We start from the raw sequence: 16,222 nt of genomic DNA, 5'->3' as shown, positions 1-16,222 counted from the left end.
AGAATGCGCATTATCCAAAATTTCTATTTAAAATGAGGATTTGGTGATTACATCCGAAGTTGCATACATTCTAGAAAAATCGGAAGATAAAGCAACTGATTCTAATAATGAAAAATTAACAGCCTTGTAATCATAGTATCGAATAATTTCCTCCTTTTCTTCAATAGGGAAATTTAAAGACAGATATTGTTGCGGGTTAAAATGAGTTCCAACACCCGGCCTGTGCCACTTCTGCTTGTTGTTGGCGATTTAGCTTTCTTGGGCTTGTTTTGTAATTTAGTCTCAATTGTTGTGTTTGTGTGTAGAATTTTGTTTGAAATTGTTTTTTTTTTTTACTGTAATTTTTCTTATTAGTGTAGGTTTTGTACTTATTATTAATGTTATTAATTTGATGTTGTCTTCAGTCCTTGTGCATGTGCTTTGTGTGATGTTTATAGGATTTGTAAAAATGCATGCCAAATTTGTACAGGCGTGTGCATCTACACACTGTCAATTTTTTTTTACATGGAGTTTGACAGTATGGTTATGGACGTCAAAAAATTAACTCCATATATAAAAAATTGGCAGCTGGTGTGTGCATGCATCTGTGCGAAGTGTTGTGTAAAAACGATAGTAAAATAGTGGCGTTGCCAACTTGGTATAATTATGAATGAATACAGTGTTGTATTTCTGCATGGAATTCATTCATAAAATGAGCAGAAATATAGCACCAGTAAACGTCAGTCAGGGAAGTATGCTGAATTTAATGACAAATGGAATAGCCCGGGTTTTAATTTATATTTATTGGAAGAAAAAAAAAAAGATGGAGGAGATTTTTGTTGTATCTTTTGGTGTCGAGGTTAAGCTCAGTACAAAGCAAGGCTTAGAAAACGATCATTAATAATTGAGTCAAAGATACAAGTGGTTGTGCAAAGAACGATATGAAAAATCAAAAAATCTTGGTATTCTCCAACAATAATTAAATTACACAAATTTTACAAAATTGAGCCTCATTCAATACGAAAATATAGTATAAATTCATTATAAAATAAAATAATAAAAATAAATCCAGTGAATATTTACAAGTGAGTTCTTTATTAATGTCTTGTGTTATAATAAACAGTGTACAGAAAAGTAATTACATTGAATTCAACAGGAAACACTGGTAAAGGAACCCTGCCTACTTTCACTCTTGAAATATTTCCCGGTTGTAGGAACTACCTCTGGGGTCCGAATTTTTTAAGACTAAAAAGGAAAGAATACCAGGTAACATGAACATTATAGTTGAGTTAGAGTCAAGGAAAAGGTCATTGAGATTATACGTCCAATACTCACCAACAACTTCAATCATAATTCATGCCATTAACTGCCCCAGTATTTCATCTGTAAAAGTCACACCACTAAAGACAGAAAGAATAATCAATTAGCAGTTTTTTTATATAACCTATTTTTTAACTTAAGTTTTTTTTATTCAGATATATTTTTAAGTAAAAATAGTTAGTTAGGAATATAGTGTATAACCATAATCGTATGTGTTTGTTAGTGCCTAAATGTCAAGATTGTTCCTGTAACTTATTGAGTTTTATGTAAATAGGTATATGATAGTCTATTTGTTTTCCTAGAAAAGAAAAAGTTTTCAACGAATGATTCATTTTTGTTTAACCTGTGAAAGACCCCCTAAGCGAGCTCCTTTAGGTAAGGTGATAAACTGTTTTTAAGGTTAGTTTGTCAGATTTGTTCAATAGAAGTTGAAGATTTTTTTTTTACTCTATAGGAAGGGAATAGATACTTATATATCTGTGTGTGTTTTTTTTTTTTTTTTTGTTATACCTAATTTTTGTGTTCAATTTGTATTCTTTTCATTAAGGCACCCGTAAATTATTGTATTTTGTTAGGATAAGTTTAAAAGTCCAAAATAATATTAGTTTAGTATAGGATTAAGAAAGATAGTCAAATAACTGAGAACCAAGAGATACGTTGATTATTTTTGTCATTAAAGATAAGACTGGTTTCATAACCGTTCGTTTTATGCTATTAATTTATATAGTTTTTTTTATCAAGGACAATACACATATAAATATAGTTGTTTAGTTTTAAGTTTGAATTAATAAAAATATGTAGCTTGTTATTTTGTAAGCGATCAGAGAGATGTTTGTGTGCTAAGTCTTTTGTTTTAAGGGTGAGGTCTGATGTGAGGTAGGTATGTTGGTGTAAGTGTGTGTGGAATTCGGGGACACAGCAGAATGTGACATTGGAATATTTGTGTCCAAGGTTGGGAGGGCTTATTAGGAGAACTTCGCCAGCTATTCTCCATCTTGAATGTTTCAGTGTAGTGTTTAGTTTATATAATTGTTTTGGAGAACATTTCTTTTTTTTTTTTTTTTTTTTTTAATTGTTCATGTCTCTGGCCTGTGGTCGTGGGTTGGAACCTGCCCTGATGGTGCGCTCGTGCTAGCTGGCTTCACGACAACAGACAGTATCAGGACACGTAACAATATGGCGCCCAAGCGAAAGAAACTTTATGTGTTAATTGGTATATATGTCACCTACATATACTCACTCATAGAAGACTAGTTTTGTTCAATAGCCCGAAAGAGGAGTATATAGTTCTAAAAATGATGAAGTTTTGAGATTGTTAACCTAAGGGCCGCAGTTTCTAGTATGTGAAATAGAAATTGAAGTGCAGGTTTTAGAATTTCTCATGAATAGCGCTTGATATTCCTCTTGAATTTACCATGGATAGATTCTACGATTAGCGTGGAGAGATTTGCAAATACTCCATAGTTTCGTTATGAACATCCGGTTTTTGTTTTTTTTAGATAATATTAGAGTCAGAATAACGACGATTGTGTGGGTAATGAGATTTTGATAGCCGCTCTGAACAATTATTCAGAGGTCTGATGTATCTTGAGAACATAATCCCACACAACGAGAACAAAATATCTCATACTAACATAGCAATATCCGCTCTAATGAAAATATAGAGGTCCGTTGTATTGTGGATAGTTGGGATTATAGGAAAATATCAACGATATCGTGAATAGCTTGTGCAGTATCCGCTCTGGATGGGAAAATAGAGTCAGTATATGCTGTGAAACAATTCACGTTGTGTTGGTATTGTCCATTGCATTTTTTCATAAATATGATTGATAAGCATTATTAAGGGACATTCAGAATAAAAGTAATCCGCACACACCACTACAATTCTCACATGAAAATGACCAAACCCTTAAAAAAAAAAAAATTAAGAATTTTTAAGTATTAATATTTTTTGTTTAGTGTTATAATAGTGTCACATAAAATCGTCTAATAAAAATTGTTTATGTTTTTGTGTATTATCTATGTTTAAGGCTTGTTTAATCCGTGTTTAATATTTGTTTAATGTTCCTAGATTTAGTGATCGTATTTTTTTATTGATAATACGTTTGTAGAAAATATAATGTTTATGTTCCATTTGTGTTATGTTTATTTTGCGTATATTTTTTAATCTATAATTTGTCATTAGTATAAATATTAATAAATAAAAAAAATAAAACTTTTATAAACTATTTCCGGCGGAAGTTAACCAAGTCCAGGGCATTTATTTGCATAGTTTGAAAATTAAAAAAATCGGAGTTTTATGGCAAGTTCACAAGATATTCCGGAAAGGGAATCGTTGAGAAAATCGGATAGGTTAAAAAGGCATAGGGAAAGAAATTTGTCATTTGACCTAAATCGTTCGTCTCCACAAGTAAGGAAAAATACCGCAAAGTCAATAGAGAGAACAGAATGGCCACTAGACCCCCACAAATAGAAGACAGATCCGGCACCATTAATACGGGAAATCAGGTGGCTATTCCTAAAGAAGGCAGGGGAACTAGAAATTGTAACCAACGAACTATTAATCCCAATCAAGAAGAAATAACCCCAGATATGAGGTCTATGGTCACGGAAAGCGTCGAGAATATGAAGCTCAGTCTGGATCGGTCGATGGAAAATCTAATTAATGAGAAAATGAATAGAGAACTTAAGAAAGTACATGACAGCATAGGAAAATTAGCAGACGCTGTCATGCAGTTATCTCTAAGGGATGAACCAAGGCCTAGCCAGAGCCAGCATCGGCCTCCTAATAGGTTTGATTTTCCACCACCGTTTGTTAACCCGAACATGCAACGTACAGAGCCACCAAGTAATGATGGATTTAAAATCAGAATAGACAAATTTGGACTAGAGTTTAGTGGTAACCAAGGTGGACGAGATCAATTGTCAGTAGAAGAATTCGTTTTTAGGTTGGAACATATGCAACGGCAATATCAGATACCCTGGAATGAAATACTGCGAGACTTTCATGTACTAGTAAAAGGCACGGTCAGGCAATGGTACTGGGCACTACTTCAAACGACAGTAATATCCGACTGGGGCACTCTGCGTCTAGCATTAATCAATCGTTATAAAACTGTAAGATCAAATTGGGAGTTGATGCAAGAGTTAGTAGAGAGAAAACAAATGCCTGGAGAATCTACGGATGATTATTTCCACAGTCTAAATCTACTGCGAGCGAAATTAGAGATGCCAATATCCGAGGGAGAAATGATTAGGATCGCAAAAAGAAATCTAAAGGAAAGCTTAGCCAGAATTGTCTATCCTATGGCTGTGAATTCCATAGAGCATTTACGGATGGAATGTCTAGATGCGGAAAGAACATTTCCACGAAGGGACACCCGGAACATGTCTGGTCAACCAACCAGATCTCAAAGATATGTTAGTGAAGTTGTGCTAAATGCAGAAGACGAAGAAAACGGATTCCATGCCCAGGCTATCGGTGAAGCACTCATATGCTGGAATTGTCAACAAAAAGGACACCTATTTAAAGATTGTTTGTCCCAGCAAAGATCCCTTTTTTGCTACAAATGTGGGAGGCCCAATACGATTACTCCAAACTGTCCCAAGTGTATACAAAGTCGGGAAAACTTGAAGAGGAACGTGATCGCGATGGGGGAATCACGTTCCACAGAGACTGCCCCGAAGCCAATTTAACCAGTCCGCGTAAACAATCTAAATTCTCAGGATTTAGACACTATTTACCAATTGCCGTGCGTAAACAAAATTATAAAGAGGTTAGGGAACAAATTTTTGGAGACAAAAGTGAACCGCGTAGAGAACCGAAGGAGGCACATAGAGAAATGCAGACCGTAATGCGTGAAGCAAATGAAATGAATGACAGTATTAGAACAAATAATAATAAGAATTGTAGTCAATCCATATCTGGAGAACTGCCTCTCGGATCACGTAAACGTGCATTTATAGTGAAAATCAGGAACGATTTTATAAACAGGAAACGCAAACTGATAACTGAAGCCATAGATCGTTCTGGATGCAAAATTGACCCCCGACCATGTGCTGAAGTTAAAATTGAGGGTAAAACTTTTATTGGACTTCTAGATTCAGGAGCCTCGGTGAGTCTTTTAGGGAGAAATTGTCGTGAAATAGCAGAAGATTTAGGTGTGAATATAATAGGAATTTTTACTAATGTTACCACAGCCACGGGCCAACAACATAGGGTGTTAGGTAAGATCGAATTGCCAGTTGAATATAAGGGACACGTACAGAAAATTACTTTTTACTTATGCCCTGAACTAGATCAACAAATTTACCTAGGGATAGACTTTTGGCGAGCCTTTAACATAGCACCAGAGATTCTGACATCCGCGGAAATAAACGCGGAGATAATCTGCAAAATTCATAAGGAGCATGACGCTCATAAACTTAAAATGCACGACTTAAACCTCGAACAACAGGAACAACTAAACGAAGTAATTGGCAAATTTCGGTCATTTGAAGAAAACGGTCTTGGTTGCACCAAGCTGGAAAAGCACGAGATAAAGTTAATCGAGGGCACTAACCCTATTAAAGAGAGACACTATCCAATATCCCCCGCGGTCCAAGAAATCGTGTACGCTGAGTTGGACAATATGCTAAAACTGAATGTGATAGAGGAAAGTGAAAGTCCTTGGTCAAATAGAACCACATTAGTCCGAAAACCGGGGAAAAATAGGTTTTGTCTAGACGCCCGGACGTTAAACGCCGTGACGATTAAAGATGCATATCCCTTACAAAACATTGATGGCATCTTGAGTCGCATAGATCAAACGCATTATATCAGTAGCGTCGATCTGAAATACGCCTTCTGGCAAATTGAATTAGATGAGTCTGCCAAGCCTTATACAGCGTTTACGGTACCAGGTCGACCCCTGTATCAATTCCGCGTGATGCCGTTTGGTCTATGCAATGCGGCTCAACGATTATGCCGCTTGATGGACAAGGTGATACCGGCTAAGCTAAAGACCAATGTTTTTATTTATTTGGATGATCTGCTCATCATCTCAGATACATTTTCCGCACACCTAAAACTTTTAGAACAAGTTGCGGAATGCTTGGCAAAAGCCAACTTAACAGTAGGTCTTAAAAAGTCGATGTTTTGTTTTAGAGAACTAAGGTATCTAGGGTTTATAATCGTAAATGGGATGTTAAAAACAGACACTGAAAAGGTAGCGGCGATTCAAAAGATTCCGTTACCGAAGACACCAAGAGACGTAAGAAGCTTTCTAGGGGCTGCTGGTATAGAAGATTCATAAAGGATTTTGCTACCATCTCAGCAGCCCTTACAGACACACTGAAGAAAGGAAAGAAATTTACTATGACCCCTGAGGCTATCGAATCATTCGAAAACCTGAAAAGTTCCCTTAGTACAGCGCCAGTTCTACGACATCCGGACTTTTCCAAGCCTTTTTATATTCCGTGCGACGCATCGAATTTTGGAATAGGGGCGGTATTATTTCAGATTAATAATAAAGGAGAAGAGAATCCGATCGCCTTCTATTCTCAAAAACTTACACCGTGTCAAAGGAACTATTCGGTAACCGAAAAGGAGTGTTTGGCAGCTGTATTGGCTGTAAAACGTTTTAGACCATACGTAGAAATGATGGAGTTCACAGTCATCACTGACCACGCCAGCCTGAAGTGGTTGATGTCCTTAAAAGACCTCAGCGGACGTTTAGCCAGGTGGTCACTTCAGTTGCAGCATATAATTTTAGAATTGAACATCGGAAAGGATCAGAAAACGTGGTCGCAGACATGCTTTCCCGAATGCCGATCGAACTAGCGGAGATATATAACGAAAATTTCTTTGACTTTGAAACTACGGCCTACGAATCGGAAGAGTATGTGCAATTGGCTAGGAATATTCTGGAGAACCAAGAAAGATTACCGGACTTACGAATAGAACATGGCAGGATATACAAAAAGGTTAAATACGAAAATTTCGATAATGTAGAAGAATCGGTCTGGAAATTGTGGATTCCTCAGGAGATTACCCACATCTTGATAGAAAAGGCCCATAATGAAGTTACATCTGCACATGGTGGAATGAGAAAGACTCTCGACAAACTTAGACGACTTTATTATTGGCCAAAAATGGCACTTCAAGTGCAGCAATACGTTCGAAAATGCCAAGTTTGTAAAGAAACAAAATCAAATAATCAACATACAATGCCTCCAATAGGAAATGAAGTCCGAACGGAAAGGCCTTTCCAGAAAATATAAGTGGATTTCTTAGGTAAATACCCTAGATCGAAAAATGGAAACGCCTATATTTTTATTGTGGTGGATCATTTCACGAAATTTGTCTTCCTTAAAGCCATGAAAGAGGCTACAGCGAAAAACGTAGTGCAATTCCTTGTCCAGGAAGTTTTTCAGAAGTTTGGTGTACCGGAAGTGTTGCATAGCGACAATGGTCAACAGTTTACGTCAACGTTATTTAATGATATGGTGAAAACATACGGTATAACCCACATGAAAACTGCATTTTACTCCCCACAGTCGAATGCAGCAGAACGTGTTAACCAGTCGGTATTAGCAGCCATTAGGGCATACCTTGAAAAAGACCAGAGAGATTGGGATTTGTATCTCCCGGAAATAGAGCATTCCCTAAGAAATTCAGTCCACGCAGCCACAGGATGTTCGCTCTTTTTGGTCACCACATATATTTAAATGGATCTGACTACAAATTGGCCAGAAAACTACAGTCTTTGTCTGACCATGAGATAGTGAAATTGGAAAAGAGCGATAGATTAGAGTTGATTAGAGAGAAAATAAAAAATAATCTTACGACAGCGTACCAAAACAGTGCCCGGAGGTATAATGAAAGAGCTCGCGCAGTCAATTTTCGGCCAGGTCAAGAAGTCTACAGAAAAAATTTTGTCCTATCGGATTTTAAAAATAATGTAAACGCTAAATTTTGCCGAAAATATCTAAAATGTCGAATAGTGAAACCAATCGGCGGAAATATGTTTGAACTGGAAACACTCCAGGGTAAATCACTTGGCATTTTTCACGCAAAAGATTTAAAAAATTAAGAAATTCAATATATTGGTCTGTGATACTTGGGGTAATGCAATATGGGATTAAACGTGCAATATATAGGGTATGTATGTATGTATGTATGTATGTATGTATGTATGTATGTATGTATGTATGTATGTATGTATGTATGTATGTATGTATGTATGTATGTATGTATGTATGTATGTATGTATGTATGTATGTATGTATGTATGTATGTATGTATGTATGTATGTATGTATGTATGTATGTATGTATGTATGTATGTATGTATGTATGTATGTATGTATGTATGTATGTATGTATGTATGTATGTATGTATGTATGTATGTATGTATGTATGTATGTATGTATGTATGTATGTATTTATGTATGTATGTATGTATGTATGTATGTATGTATGTATGTATGTATTTATGTATGTATGTATGTATGTATGTATGTATGTATGTATGTATGTATGTGACGATTAAAGATGCATATCCCTTACAAAACATTGATGGCATCTTGAGTCGCATAGATCAAACGCATTATATCAGTAGCGTCGATCTGAAATACGCCTTCTGGCAAATTGAATTAGATGAGTCTGCCAAGCCTTATACAGCGTTTACGGTACCAGGTCGACCCCTGTATCAATTCCGCGTGATGCCGTTTGGTCTATGCAATGCGGCTCAACGATTATGCCGCTTGATGGACAAGGTGATACCGGCTAAGCTAAAGACCAATGTTTTTATTTATTTGGATGATCTGCTCATCATCTCAGATACATTTTCCGCACACCTAAAACTTTTAGAACAAGTTGCGGAATGCTTGGCAAAAGCCAACTTAACAGTAGGTCTTAAAAAGTCGATGTTTTGTTTTAGAGAACTAAGGTATCTAGGGTTTATAATCGTAAATGGGATGTTAAAAACAGACACTGAAAAGGTAGCGGCGATTCAAAAGATTCCGTTACCGAAGACACCAAGAGACGTAAGAAGCTTTCTAGGGGCTGCTGGTATAGAAGATTCATAAAGGATTTTGCTACCATCTCAGCAGCCCTTACAGACACACTGAAGAAAGGAAAGAAATTTACTATGACCCCTGAGGCTATCGAATCATTCGAAAACCTGAAAAGTTCCCTTAGTACAGCGCCAGTTCTACGACATCCGGACTTTTCCAAGCCTTTTTATATTCCGTGCGACGCATCGAATTTTGGAATAGGGGCGGTATTATTTCAGATTAATAATAAAGGAGAAGAGAATCCGATCGCCTTCTATTCTCAAAAACTTACACCGTGTCAAAGGAACTATTCGGTAACCGAAAAGGAGTGTTTGGCAGCTGTATTGGCTGTAAAACGTTTTAGACCATACGTAGAAATGATGGAGTTCACAGTCATCACTGACCACGCCAGCCTGAAGTGGTTGATGTCCTTAAAAGACCTCAGCGGACGTTTAGCCAGGTGGTCACTTCAGTTGCAGCATATAATTTTAGAATTGAACATCGGAAAGGATCAGAAAACGTGGTCGCAGACATGCTTTCCCGAATGCCGATCGAACTAGCGGAGATATATAACGAAAATTTCTTTGACTTTGAAACTACGGCCTACGAATCGGAAGAGTATGTGCAATTGGCTAGGAATATTCTGGAGAACCAAGAAAGATTACCGGACTTACGAATAGAACATGGCAGGATATACAAAAAGGTTAAATACGAAAATTTCGATAATGTAGAAGAATCGGTCTGGAAATTGTGGATTCCTCAGGAGATTACCCACATCTTGATAGAAAAGGCCCATAATGAAGTTACATCTGCACATGGTGGAATGAGAAAGACTCTCGACAAACTTAGACGACTTTATTATTGGCCAAAAATGGCACTTCAAGTGCAGCAATACGTTCGAAAATGCCAAGTTTGTAAAGAAACAAAATCAAATAATCAACATACAATGCCTCCAATAGGAAATGAAGTCCGAACGGAAAGGCCTTTCCAGAAAATATAAGTGGATTTCTTAGGTAAATACCCTAGATCGAAAAATGGAAACGCCTATATTTTTATTGTGGTGGATCATTTCACGAAATTTGTCTTCCTTAAAGCCATGAAAGAGGCTACAGCGAAAAACGTAGTGCAATTCCTTGTCCAGGAAGTTTTTCAGAAGTTTGGTGTACCGGAAGTGTTGCATAGCGACAATGGTCAACAGTTTACGTCAACGTTATTTAATGATATGGTGAAAACATACGGTATAACCCACATGAAAACTGCATTTTACTCCCCACAGTCGAATGCAGCAGAACGTGTTAACCAGTCGGTATTAGCAGCCATTAGGGCATACCTTGAAAAAGACCAGAGAGATTGGGATTTGTATCTCCCGGAAATAGAGCATTCCCTAAGAAATTCAGTCCACGCAGCCACAGGATGTTCGCTCTTTTTGGTCACCACATATATTTAAATGGATCTGACTACAAATTGGCCAGAAAACTACAGTCTTTGTCTGACCATGAGATAGTGAAATTGGAAAAGAGCGATAGATTAGAGTTGATTAGAGAGAAAATAAAAAATAATCTTACGACAGCGTACCAAAACAGTGCCCGGAGGTATAATGAAAGAGCTCGCGCAGTCAATTTTCGGCCAGGTCAAGAAGTCTACAGAAAAAATTTTGTCCTATCGGATTTTAAAAATAATGTAAACGCTAAATTTTGCCGAAAATATCTAAAATGTCGAATAGTGAAACCAATCGGCGGAAATATGTTTGAACTGGAAACACTCCAGGGTAAATCACTTGGCATTTTTCACGCAAAAGATTTAAAAAATTAAGAAATTCAATATATTGGTCTGTGATACTTGGGGTAATGCAATATGGGATTAAACGTGCAATATATAGGGTATGTATGATGTATGTATGTATGTATGTATGTATGTATGTATGTATGTATGAGTATGTATGTATGTATGTATGTATGTATGTATGTAGTATGTATGTAGTATGTATGTATATGTAGTATGTATGTATGTATGTATGTATGTATGTATGTATGTATGTATGTATGATGTATGTATGTATGTATGTAGTATGTATGTATGTATGTATGTATGTATGTATGTATGGATGTATGATGTAGGTATGTATGTATGTATGTATGTATGTATGTATGTATGTATGTATGTATGATGTATGTATGTATGTATGTATGTATGTATGTATGTATGTATGTATGTATGTATGTATGTATGTATGTATGTATGGATGTATGTATGTATGTATGTATGTATGTATGTATGTATGTATGTATGTATGTATGTATGTATGTGTATGTATGATGTATGTATGTATGTAGGTATGTATGTATGTATGTATGTATGTAGTATGTATGTATGTATGTATGTATGTATGTATGTATGTAGTATGTATGTATGTATGTATGTATGTTGTATGATGTATGTATGGTATGTATGTATGTATGTATGTATGTATGTCTGTAGTATGTATGTATGTATGTATGTATGTATGTATGTATGTATGTATAGTATGTATGTAGGTATGTATGTATGTAGGTGTATGTATGTATGTATGTATGTATGTATGTATGTATGTATGTAGTATGTATGTATGTATGTATGTATGTATGTATGTAGTATGTATGTATGTATGTATGTATTTCTGTCATGATGTTGTCTGTCTGTGGTTATGTATGTCTGTATGTCATGTAGTCTGTCTGTCTGTATTATGATGTATTCTGTCTGTATGTATGTATGTCCTGTATGTATGTTCTGTCTGTCGTCTGTCTGTCTGCGCTGTCTGTATTTATGTGTGTATGTATGTATTATGATCTTTAATGTCCTGTATGTTTTGCTTTATCTCTGTATATTCTGATCTTCGGTTCGAGAAATATATATATAACTATAAACAAAACAAACTATAAACAAAATGCCCTGGCTATACCAGTACACTCCTGCATATCGAGCGATTAAAACCTAAAAAACAAACTTACGTATACGGAGTCAAGTAATCCGGAAACAGAGCAATCAGAAACAGTATTCCTAAAGTATGTATAACCATTAATCATTATCAATGGAACGAGCAACTCAAATATACATACCATATTGCCCGGCTGGAGACTCATCAGGGTGTGGGAGTTCCCCACGTTTGCATTTGGCGTTACAATATAACATACGAGATTTATTAATTTATCAGATCTAGAATCTGCGCGTATGCGGATCATTAGCGGAAAGGAGGCTACCCCGCACACCGGCACTCCATTCGTACACTTTGTAATCCCGGAGTTTTGTTGCGGGTTAAAATGAGTTCCAACACCCGGCCTGTGCCACTTCTGCTTATTGTTGGCGATTTAGCTTTTCTTGGGCTTGTTTTGTAATTTAGTCTCAATTGTTGTGTTTGTGTGTAGAATTTTGTTTGAAATTGTTTTTTTTTACTGTAATTTTTCTTATTTAGTGTAGGTTTTGTACTTATTATTAATGTTATTAATTTGATGTTGTCTTCAGTCCTTGTGCATGTGCTTTGTGTGATGTTTATAGGATTTGTAAAAATGCATGCCAAATTTGTACAGGCGTGTGCATCTACACACTGTCAATTTTTTTTTACATGGAGTTTGACAGTATGGTTATGGACGTCAAAAAATTAACTCCATATATAAAAAATTTGCAGCTGGTGTGTGCATGCATCTGTGCGAATGTGTTGTGTAAAAACGATAGTAAAATAGTGGCGTTGCCAACTTGGTATAATTATGAATGAATACAGTGTTGTATTTCTGCATGGAATTCATTCATAAAATGAGCAGAAATATAGCACCAGTAAACGTCAGTCAGGGAAGTATGCTGAATTTAATGACAAATGGAATAGCCCGGGTTTAATTTATATTTATTGGAAGAAAAAAAAAAGATGGAGGAGATTTTTGTTGTATCTTTTGGTGTCGAGGTTAAGCTCAGTACAAAGCAAGGCTTAGAAAACAATCATTAATAATTGAGTCAAAGATACAAGTGGTTGTGCAAAGAACGATATGAAAAATCAAAAAAATCTTGGTATTCTCCAACAGTAATTAAATTACACAAATTTTACAAAATTGAGCCTCATTCAATACGAAAATATAGTATAAATTCATTATAAAATAAAATAATAAAAATAAATCCAGTGAATATTTACAAGTGAGTTCTTTATTAATGTCTTGTGTTATAATAAACAGTGTACAGAAAAGTAATTACATTGAATTCAACAGGAAACACTGGTAAAGGAACCCTGCCTACTTTCACTCTTGAAATATTTCCCGGTTGTAGGAACTACCTCTGGGGTCCGAATTTTTAAGACTAAAAAGGAAAGAATACCAGGTAACATGAACATTATAGTTGAGTTAGAGTCAAGGAAAAGGTCATTGAGATTATACGTCCAATACTCACCAACAACTTCAATCATAATTCATGCCATTAACTGCCCAGTATTTCATCTGTAAAAGTCACACCACTAAAGACAGAAAGAATAATCAATTAGCAGTTTTTTTTTTTATATAACATATTTTTTTAACTTAAGTTTTTTTTTATTCAGATATATTTTTAAGTAAAAATAGTTAGTTAGGAATATAGTGTATAAGCATAATCGTATGTGTTTGTTAGTGCCTAAATGTCAAGATTGTTCCTGTAACTTATTGAGTTTTATGTAAATAGGTATATGATAGTCTATTTGTTTTCCTAGAAAAGAAAAAGTTTTCAACGAATGATTCATTTTTGTTTAACCTGTGAAAGACCCCCTAAGCGAGCTCCTTTAGGTAAGGTGATAAACTGTTTTTAAGGTTAGTTTGTCAGATTTGTTCAATAGAAGTTGAAGATTTTTTTTACTCTATAGGAAGGGAATAGATACTTATATATCTGTGTGTTTTTTTTTTTTTTTTTGTTATACCTAATTTTTGTGTTCAATTTGTATTCTTTTCATTAAGGCACCCGTAAATTATTGTATTTTGTTAGGATAAGTTTAAAAGTCCAAAATAATATTAGTTTAGTATAGGATTAAGAAAGATAGTCAAATAACTGAGAACCAAGAGATACGTTTGATTTATTTTTGTCATTAAAGATAAGACTGGTTTCATAACCGTTCGTTTTATGCTATTAATTTATATAGTTTTTTTTTATCAAGGACAATACACATATAAATATAGTTGTTTAGTTTTAAGTTTGAATTAATAAAAATATGTAGCTTGTTATTTTGTAAGCGATCAGAGAGATGTTTGTGTGCTAAGTCTTTTGTTTTAAGGGTGAGGTCTGATGTGAGGTAGGTATGTTGGTGTAAGTGTGTGTGGAATTCGGGGACACAGCAGAATGTGACATTGGAATATTTGTGTCCAAGGTTGGGAGGGCTTATTAGGAGAACTTCGCCAGCTATTCTCCATCTTGAATGTTTCAGTGTAGTGTTTAGTTTATATAATTGTTTTGGAGAACATTTCTTTTTTTTTTTTTTTTTTTTTTTTAATTGTTCATGTCTCTGGCCTGTGGTCGTGGGTTGGAACCTGCCCTGATGGTGCGCTCGTGCTAGCTGGCTTCACGACAACAGACAGTATCAGGACACGTAACAATATATGAGCGAATGGTGAGACACTCCAGGACATTGTAATTGCCCATATTTATCAATCCTATCTAAGTGGGATACAAAAAAATAATCTATTAATGAAGTTGTGCGAGTTTTTAAATCAAAATGGGTTGGAAGAGAATTATGAAAGCAAATATTCTGGTATCTTAGTAATAAATCACTAATTGACCTCTCAAACGTTAACATATGCTCTTTAGTCCTACGAGGCAGATATATCACACCCACTAAGACTGGTTTACCACCACAATTTAATTCCACAAACAAAGACTCTGCAATGTTATACAATTCACTCTTATACACAACCTTAAAATTACACTTTTTAGAAATAAAAAGAGCAACTCCTCTCATTCTCAGAGGACGATCACTCCGACAACAATTGTAACCATTAATTATACCCTTCACCTTCGTGAGAAGGGTATATATAAGTTTGTCATTCCGTTTGTAATTTCTATAATATAATTTTCCGACCCTATAAAGTATATATATTCTGGATCCTTATAGAAAGCGGAGTCGATTAAGCCATGTCCGTCTGTCCGTCTGTCGGTCTGTTGAAATAAGTTTTTAGAGGACCCCAGATATCGGCGAGATCCGAATCTTCAATAATTCTGTTAGACATGCTTTCGAGAAGATCGCTATTTAAAATCAGCAAAATCGGTCCATAAATGACGGAGATATAAGCAAAAATCCGAGACAACCTCTGAAAATTTCATAAAAATATAAAATTTTTTTCATGTTTTGATTAATAAGCAACAACAACAACACTGCTTATTCATTGAGTATTTCGTTTCACATGTTTGGATGGCTGTGTGTTTCATTGGCATGTGTATATTGTTTTTGTTTCTTGGTGTATTCAGTTTCGTATGTTTGGATGTCTGTTGGTTTGATTGCGTTGTGTATTTTGTTTTTGTTTTTTTTTTTCGAGTATTTCGTTTCGTATGTTTGGATGGCTGTGTGTTTCATTGCCTTGTGTATATTGTTTTTGTTTCTTGGTGTATTCAGTTTTGTATGTTTGGATGGCTGTGTGTTTCATTGCCTTGTGTATATTGTTTTTGTTTCTTGGTGTATTCAGTTTTGTATGTTTGGATGGCTGTATGTTTCATTGCCTTGTGTATATTGTTTTTGTTTGTTGGTGTACAGTTTCGTATGTTTGATGTCTGTTGGTTTCATTGCGTTGTGTATTTTGTTTTTTTGTGTATTTCGTTTCGTATGTTTGGATGTCTGTTGGTTTTACTGCCTTGTGTATTTTGTTTTTTGAGTGTTTATTTCGTTTAGCGTTGTTGTTGCTCATTTTGTTTTGCT

At 35.4% G+C, this 16,222-nt stretch overlaps 2 long non-coding RNA genes across 2 annotated transcripts; both read right to left on the bottom strand.

Moving 5' to 3' along the window:
- Nucleotides 1–1,053: 1,053 nt before the first annotated feature.
- Nucleotides 1,054–13,172, bottom strand: LOC119606470. Its single transcript, XR_005231646.1, has 4 exons — nucleotides 12,432–13,172; nucleotides 12,324–12,372; nucleotides 1,315–1,379; nucleotides 1,054–1,224 (listed from the first exon to the last, which is right to left on the bottom strand). It is a non-coding gene; the product is annotated as an uncharacterized LOC119606470 (long non-coding RNA).
- Nucleotides 13,173–13,483: 311 nt separating this feature from the next.
- On the bottom strand, nucleotides 13,484–15,383 carry LOC119606471. Its single transcript, XR_005231647.1, has 2 exons — nucleotides 13,744–15,383; nucleotides 13,484–13,653 (listed from the first exon to the last, which is right to left on the bottom strand). It is a non-coding gene; the product is annotated as an uncharacterized LOC119606471 (long non-coding RNA).
- Between the last annotated feature and the right edge of the window lie 839 nt (nucleotides 15,384–16,222).

This window comes from Lucilia sericata, unplaced genomic scaffold (assembly GCF_015586225.1).
Source record: "Lucilia sericata isolate MDLA Ls3-8-SP2 unplaced genomic scaffold, ASM1558622v1 Contig000588F_arrow, whole genome shotgun sequence".
NCBI classification, from domain to species: Eukaryota; Metazoa; Arthropoda; class Insecta; order Diptera; family Calliphoridae; genus Lucilia; species Lucilia sericata.
The sequence above is the reverse complement of the archived record's forward strand: the minus strand, read 5'-3'. Positions and strand labels throughout refer to the sequence as shown.